The sequence below is a fragment of the Neodiprion lecontei genome, chromosome 5 (assembly GCF_021901455.1).
Source record: "Neodiprion lecontei isolate iyNeoLeco1 chromosome 5, iyNeoLeco1.1, whole genome shotgun sequence".
NCBI lineage: Eukaryota > Metazoa > Arthropoda > Insecta > Hymenoptera > Diprionidae > Neodiprion > Neodiprion lecontei.
The window spans coordinates 2025221-2034691 of NC_060264.1; positions in this window are offsets into that span (position 1 = coordinate 2025221).

A 9471-nucleotide genomic window follows, 5' to 3' on the forward strand; every position below is an offset into this window, starting at 1 on the left:
AAAAAACAAAAAAAAAAAGAAGGAAACAAAAAAATGGATCAGTAATCTTCAATTAGCAAAGTAATAAATTTCAATAATTGCGCGTTTGCGCAGATTTGTTATTCGATACGTGTGACGTATGATATTTCAATAGTAAAAAACCGGCAGAGTTCTTTTCACGTAATTTTATCGCGTTTCAATTGTAACGACAAAAAAAAAAAAAAAAAAAACATTCCACCAACATTTGTCCATCGGTTTTTTTTTTTTTCTCTTATCAATTTTTTTTTATACCAGAACACTATTGTTTTTTTTTTTTTCGTATCTCGTTTCTTTTCTTTCACGTTCGCTCATTTATTGTCGCACATTGATGGGGCGGCCGTCGTTTCGAATATCCGATCGTAATAACGGCTTGCGCAATAAAAATAAAATCGATCGTCCTAGCTGCGGGACTTTTTTCCCATTCGTCGAAGATAAGATACGATGGATGAATTTTCTTCCGAGTTCCCGAGCGCACTCAAGTTTTCCGCTTCTTCGTTTCTTCTTTCTGTTATTTTTTTTTTTTTTTTATTTTTTTTTTTATTTTACAGCCATTTCGAATCGCTTTATTGCCAGCTATACAACGGCTCGCTTTCAGCTTGGAAAACGTCGTCAATAATACATTTATAAAACAATATCGTCAAGTATCGCGTCGTTCCACACCGTATATATACATATATATATATATATATATGTTATGTATTACATATAAATTGTAAAAAATGGCAAAAGAAAGTTGAAACGCAAACGAAACAAGGTGAAATTTAACGAATGAAATAATAATCGAGCGTATAGATTTATACTTCAGCGTGAAGGGCGATATGTGTATGAAAAAAATTGTTCAACGACGGTAAAATGAGGATAGATAATAAATAAATTATTGACTAAGACATTGAATATATTCGGTGTGTAACGAACTCTTGAGAATATTTTCATTAATATTAAAATATCATTTATAACACCTTGTAGCCGTATAATTTTTTATAATTTAAACACGAATCATCCAGCAGACGATGAAGAGAAGGGAGAAAAGAAATGGAAAAGAAATATTCTAACTTTCTCATATTCGCGTATTTGCGGTTGATACGATATTTTCAATTATCAATTTCCTCTCATCGTTATCTTAGTCGTTTATACTATAGTCGTTGAATTATAATTGATATAGTGCGTGTGTTGAGTTGTTTATTAACGTTATTATACACATAGGGCCATATCAAACTATTTATAATGTACGTACATGATAATGATAATAATAATAATATAAAATTAAAAATGAATACACATATCGTTATTAATTCTAAAAGCCATTATAAATTTTAAGATAGATATTAGGTATATTATTATACATATCACGAAGAGGCCGGTAGCGAAAATATTTTTTATTAATGTAAAATATACATATATATATATATATATATGTATGGATAGATGAGAGAGGAAAAAGAAGAGAAAAGATTATTGATCTATAATATGACACGACAAACTGTGAAAACTCTTGTTCGTCATTTCATTTTGCGGTTAATATTGAATTTGATTTATTCAATGAAAAATTTTAAAAACAAGCTAGATATTATTTATACAGAATTCAGTTACTCTGGTCTCTTCGCACTGCTACACGGTATATTAAAATTGAACGTAATATAACATTTATAAATAACGTATAAATTATAAATTGTAAGTTAAAAATACATACATATCAATATTAAGAATCCGGACAGTATTTTAAACTATATGTGACGTAAAATAAATAATTACTATACATATATAATTACGGTATACTACCAATAAAACTTGTGTTTATTTATAGTGTATAAGTTTATTGAATACTCCGTGTATACGTTGATTTCGCAATTTTTCAGTGTGAATAAATAAATATGTCGTATTATACAACATTACATAATATACATATCATCGATTTGTTGTTCTGTAAAATTGTTATTTAAAAATAAAGAAAATGAAAAAAAGATGGAATAAAAAAAACACACACACACGCGCGAGAAAACGAATTTTCGCATGTAATAAATAACTCGATTATACGATAACAATTACATGTATGTTTAAACATATCATTGTCAGAGCTGTTGTGTACCCATTTACGGAATGCGAGCGTGCGTCGATGCGAAAGAGAAAAAAAGAATAAAAAAAACCAACTAGGAAAGAAAACGCTGATAAAAGTGAACAAAGCAATGACGTGGTAATTTTTGTGACAAACGAATGGATAATTGTTAAGATATTTCTATTATACGACGTGCGAATAACGACGAATCAATTCGTTTGTATAAACGACGTGAGGATGTCGGAATGAATAGATAAAAAAATAAAAAAGAAAAGAAAAGTTTATGGTACACCGTATGTTACAATTACTATTAAATATATAAAACCTTTTACACAAATTTCTCCTCGTAAAAAAGTAACCCGACGATACTAAGAAAAAGAGAGAGAAACAAAAAAAAAACCAACCGCTTTTTATCTGCATATACACATACATACATACACACGTATATATATACATATATATATACGTAAATGTATACCACATCCTACTTCGTATCCGAATAATTGTTAATATTGTTATTATATTGGCAAGAAACAGGTGAGAAGAAAAGTAAGGTGTTGTAGGAGAAAAATTACTTCGTTATGTTATACATGTACATAGATACGTCGATGTGTGTAATAATTGTTTAACTGCATGTATAAAAAATAAATAGAAAACTTTTCTTCTTCCGTTTTATATATTTTTTTTTTTTTTTTTTATTCCTACTTCATTTATTTTACTTTTTTACTTGTTTACTTTTTGCTCTTTTTTTTTTTTTTTGTTTCACACCTCATTCAACGCTACCGCTTCCTTCCCGCGGCTTCAATTTTTCTTTCCCCCCCCCCCGCTCTAACGCCTGACGTTTTCTTCACACGTTTTCAAACTATTCACCCTGTTACAAACATTTTTCTCCCCGTTATACGCAACATACTGTAATATCAAACGTTTCCACACCATTATCGTCGTTATGATTTACAAGAAACCAAAGCAATAACAGTTATTATACAACAATACCCAATTGTCGTTAATCGATATTAATAGTAATAATATTGAATAACAATGTTGAATGAAAAGGTAAGCCGAGAGAGAGAGAGAGAGAGGAACGAAAAAATTTAAAGAAAAATTATGAAACCAAGCGATTGTCTGAGAATGATAAACTTTTTTTTTGGAAAAGCAAAGAAATTAATAATGATAAAAAAAATAATAATAATAATAATAATAATGATAATAATGGGGGAAAAAAGAATTTGTATTACTGGAATTTTTTGTACATAACATGTATACGTGTAATTATAAATTTAACAATAATTTCATTATAATTGTTGTTATTTCGAGTGAAAATATACCGTTTAAATTTATTTGTTTGTTATTATCGTAAATAATTCGATTATATCAATTGTGTAAATAATAATAACGGGAAGTTTCCTGCATCATCGCGTTGAATATTGAAATCCTGCATGCAAATACACAGACAGAATCATAATTATTGCTCGGTATTATTTTACACGTGGATTTTACGTACGTGCAGTTAAATAATCACATTACATGTACGAAATATCATCATATACAATATTATTTATACATTTTACATGATACACTGTACGTATAACCGAATATATCATACCGTATATTATGTGATATTTATTTACCATCATAAAATTTTCCCATACGAAATAGATTAAAGAAACCTGCAACGCAACGAGAACTCAAATTTACCGGTAAGGTAGGTATTTTTTACAAAAATTACCGTCATTATTACTGTTATACTGTTGTCGATATTATTATTAGAGATGAATTTATCCACGATTTTGTTAGTTACGAAAAATTTTAATATTCCGCAGCGGGAAAATTGAATAATGATTTGTCCAAGATCATACCTTGGAATGATGAGAAAAATAGTTCGTGCATTAAAGACGTAGAATAGCGTGTGAAAAAAAAAAAAACAGGCAAAGCAAGAGAGAAGGAAAGAAGGGATTTCGATTTTTCATCGACAGATTGAAGAATTTTAAAGATGATACAATGAAATTTAAGATTAACAAATTGTTAAAAAATCATGTCGCTTTTATCGACATCCGAGTCCGATATAATTCCTTCTTTGCCTTCTTTTCCATTTTACGGATGCTCTGGAAATAAGTAGTTATCGACAGTCGGCAAGCGCGAAACGGCTTTTACCGACATCTAAGTCTAGTGTAATTCCTCCCTTACCGGGGTCAAGTATCGGTTAAGAAGTTCCCCCCACATTACAGATATGCTGTAGAAAAAAGTAATTATCGGCAGTCGGTAAGCCTGGAATGGATCTTACCATTCACTAAGCTACGTAGAACGTTTCAATTGAAATTCATAATTCCTCATCGTGTTTTTCGTCTCCAATCACTAGCTTGAATATCGACGTCAATTTTGACTCAATTTCGTTACATCACAGCAGGTGATGCAATCGTACACTGTAACAATGTACGTATAATGTATGAATAAATTTTCGAAAAATAAGGCTTGAACAACAAATTATAAACATTGCTTCACAGACTCCAATATTTTACTACGTAAAATATGGTTGCATAATATACACATAAACATCTCTTATATTGAGATCGTCAATGCCTGACCGCACGTTTGCCTTTTCTACTCGTATCGGACACATCGCAATACGCGTACATAAGTATCTATAAATTTCGGATACTCCTGTCTATGTTAGTATTAAATTACAATAGCGCAATTATATCAACGAATTATCGCTAATAAATTTAATTAATTAAACAATATCGTCGATTTTCGTTTCTCCCGTTGTTTTTTTTTTTTTGTTTTGTCGATATCTTCAAATCAACGAACTTGTTACACCCGTACTGTCGTACGATTGTTTCTATTTCGTAATTAATTAAATGTTTCTTTGTAATTCTTATCGGCGCGGTGTGAATTAATTGAGAAAGCAATTACCGCGTAAACATCGCACACGGGTACATGGGCAAAGTAAATTCGATCTGTTAGTTATAATTAATACATGAGAAAGCAACGGCGAAGCAGGATCCGGAAGTTCGAGCTTGGCGTGTGCGTTCACGAAGCCCGATAGACGACGAAAATCAACCCTGACTGACTGCACATGCCGTATAATGCAGTTGAGAATAAGTTTCAACATCACATGCATGGCTCTTGATAAAACCGATGTTGGTTCAACGAGAATGTGAAGAGAAATAAAAAAAAAAAAAAAAAAAAAAAAAAACGGTGCGCGTTGCAAAAGTGAATAATAATAATAACAATAATAATTATACATTTATAACGGACGTATCAAAATATTCGCTTTTTCTAATTCCGACAATATACAAACAGTTTTTTTTTTCAACGATACCCGTTTTACTGAATTTTTCTAGTTACTGTATAAAATAAAATTTTTTACAGTGTAGAATTTATTGCCTGTACGATGTTTACTTTTTTATACCCACGATGCATAATGAGCGAGGCATCGAGTGCAATTTACGTTAATAACAATACATGCTGTATATAAATTTGTACCTTAATCTAATATCGTAAGAATATAATAATTATACGCGATGCATGTGCCTATCATATACACGTATGTGTACGTAAAATATTACTTATGCATAATATATTCTTCGCACAAAGGTCGTTGTTTCGAACCATCAGTTCCTGCAGCTGCCCTGCATCGCGTTTTATAATTAAGCTTGCGGTTAATTGTAGGTATATAGAGATAGATGGAATGTACACATTGCGTTGTAGGTATGTGTAGAAAGCGAACTGCATCGCAGGAATTAACTTTCCTGAAATTGCGTTACACGTTATATATTTCGCCTTTTAATTTCTTTTTATTTCACACCGATTTATACCGTGTAATTATTCACATACGATACACTCTTTATATTCTATATATTGATAGTTACAAATATTTTTAATCGCAAATTTTTCCAACCTAGTAGATTGTTTCGTAGCGGGGTTAAAGCTCCGAATGCGACAAGGGCCGAATTATTTGGTTTGCGAAACTTGAGGTAAGGGAACGAAACTTTGCTGCAACAACGAAGCTTCGAATGGTCGGAAAGCCGTCGAGTCAAAGTTCCGTAATTCGAGATTTCGAAAATTTACGTTACGATGAATCAAAGTTCCGAAAATTAAAATATACTCATTTTTACCCTTTCGGAACTTTGCACTTTCGTAACTAATTCTGAATTCGGGGCATTGAAAATTTTCAAATTCGAACTTTCATCACCTCACAACTAGAGATGAGATAAATAAATTTCGTACGATTACGCGGATAAAAACAAATCCATCTCAGTTTCGTTTCCGCGAGGCAATTTCACGCGTTACATCTGTTACAGATATAACGCAACAATTGCATTGCAACATAGACGGCGTATACACAAATGCCTAAACGGCATCAATGACTATCCATGCGTGTGTACGGATGGACGTACGTAAGTACGCGTACGTATAACGCAGAGACGTACCTGAACATCTCGCACACGCGCAAGTGTGTTATTATTATTATTAATTCTAAGTGGTTTAATTCAAACGATTACCCGATGTAAAACCCGGACCGTTTTAATCATTTCATTGTACAAGATAACACGCGTGGATAATACCTACAGTTGTACAATGAAAAGAGACAAAAGTGTGCGTACCTTTTTCTTCTCTCTTTGTCTCTCTATTATGTCTATTATTCGTATATTTTTCGAAACGTTTCGGATACATGACCCGTTTGGAAAATTGAAAGGGCATAGAAAAAATGTCGACAAACTGTCCAACTAGCGAATTCAAGTTTCAAATTTAAGAAATTTTCTTCAACCCTCGTACATGTATACGTATACATACCGTGAAATTTTTTACACACATCGGGATAAAATAAATAACTTTAATATCTTATAATCCATCCCTCGGGATCACTGTTGCGGTAATTGTACGCTTGTATAATAATCGATATCTACACATCAATAAACCAATACCGCGTAATATCTACAATATACCAACAATGGGGGAGGAAACAAAAAAAAAAAAAGAAAAACTAATAGAAGTTCGCTAATTATCCCCCGAGAAGGATGTTTTCACACAGAGATAAGGAGAATGAAAGGAAAAACGTGAGAGAGAGATAGATAGATAGATAGATCGAGTTTATCGTGCCATGACCCGCTTGGGCTTTAAGGCAAACAAAAAGGCGATCAGTGGAGGAACTTCAAAGATCGATGCAGGTAATTTTGATACATAGGTAGAGACATAGAATACAAGAACCGGATTGTACAATAGATCCAGCGATAGTAGTATAACATAACAAAACTATAACACAATAAAAAGGATGTATTACTGACCACCGGACCAGAAAGACAAAGTAAATAGATAGCTAACTAATAATAGGTATACAGACCAGAGTTCATAATCGTTGAAAATGACGAATGGTTTATAGTTTGAAGAACCGACGGTAGGAATAAAATAACAGTGCACAATTAGATAGATACGGGATAAGAATAGGTAGTACAGGAAAATATGTATAATAAATTATAAACAGTAATAAAATTAAGAGTAACAATGAGAATAAAAGTATGACATAGTAAAACGGAAACAGACATCAGCATGGATGGCACCTTTCGCCCGCTTGGCTGACAGAATCTCGTTCCGGCATCGCACGGTCCGCAGACGGAAGAGGATCGTTCTGGGCTTATTCGTGACTTTAGTGCTTCTAACACGAGTGGCTTCAATGAGGTCATTGCGAGTAGGTACGATTTCAAGTAGCCTAAGCATGGACCTAAAAACGTCTTTGAGATCTTCGGACTCCAGCTCCGGGACTCCAGATACTAACAGATCACACATCAGATTTTTCATTTCTAGATTCTTCAGGCGCTCTGCATTAGACTCTACAACCTGCCGGACATCCACTTGGTGACTTTGTTGCACCAAAGAGGCCAGGAGTCCATCAATTTTGGACTCTAAATCAGCTTGTTTACGCTGAGATTCCCCAAGCATTTATGCATTCGCTTCAATCGCCGCAAGAACAGTCTCCAAGCTGGGTTGATGTGCCGGAGAGGATACAGTGGTGCGATTTGATGGGAGTAGACTGTATACGCCGCATGTTAAACTCCGAAAGTTGAGATGCGCTCGCTGCGGATGAACAAGGTCTACACCCGGCAAAAGACTTGCTCTCATGCATGATCCTTGTCATTTTAGTACACGCCGGATGACGGTGGTTACGGCAGAAACGGCAACAGACATCGTTCTTCACCTCCTTCTTGCATCCTTTGCAGATTTTAAGCAATTGGGCCAACTGGGGCTGATTTTGCGAAGCGCCTTCCTCAGACATTGCAACCTGTCAACTTGGACGCGATTTTTTCGTGTAAACAGCTGATGTTAGCTTGGATGACAGCTCCGACTGTATACAATGTAACACTTGCTTACCAAAGCAACGCACACAGTCCTCGTACGAGTAACAACATGAACCACTGAGAATCCAAATGTCAAAGTTTAATCCTCGCACTCGCGTTAGCACGTATATTTAAATCAGAGCACACACCACGAGGGTCTCGACAAGAAATAGAGCTAGGATCATAGACACAGGTCAGCTGTTTTGGACACGCACATACACAGTACACAGAGTTCAAGGTGCTCTGACCAATTCAAACGTCACGCTATCGGAGTGATCGTTAATATTCCCGTAGGAAAGTATCACCACAGGTTTGTCGCAAATTGATAAGCTCCACCAGGTATATGGAACTTTGACAGTCGGTGATTTAAACGAAAGCAATTTCAAAATTGCGTATACACGGTCAGCCGGTGGATGTATTATGTAACTGTCAGTACACAGTGACACACATACGAAACACACGCAGATGATAATACGCAATCAACCATGGCGAAAGACAACGATTAAGGTTCACGCACAATCGATGAGAAAGTTTCTCCCGAATAGAATTTGGAGAAAAACTGGAAAAAGGTCACAAATTTCCGGTAGTTGAAAGGTATATGTTCCGCACTTCCATTAAACTGTGCTAGAACTTTTTATGACAGAATATGCCGTTAATAAAATGGTAAGAACGAGGAGCAAAACAGAGCACGTCAACTCAACGAACAAAAAGAAATAAGCAGAAGAGAAAAATTTCCCATGAAATTAAACAACCGTCGTATTTATTTTACAGTAACAATAATACGACGATATGTAATTTATCGCAAGGCGTGTGAGAGGATTAAAAAATAATTGCCAAGATGCAGGATGAAGAAAAGAAAAAGGTTTGCAACAAAAATACTTGGATAGAAATAAGAAAAGATGAGTGTTGGAAAGTAGAGAAAAAAGAATGACGTCGATGGTATTTCACTGTTTTCTCTGCATGATATAATTTGTAGATTTTATTATTTTGCTTTTTTTGGCTCTTTTGTTTCCGGTTTTGGTTTCGAAATAAGAAACGATCGCCGTAAGTCGTTTAGGAAAATGATAG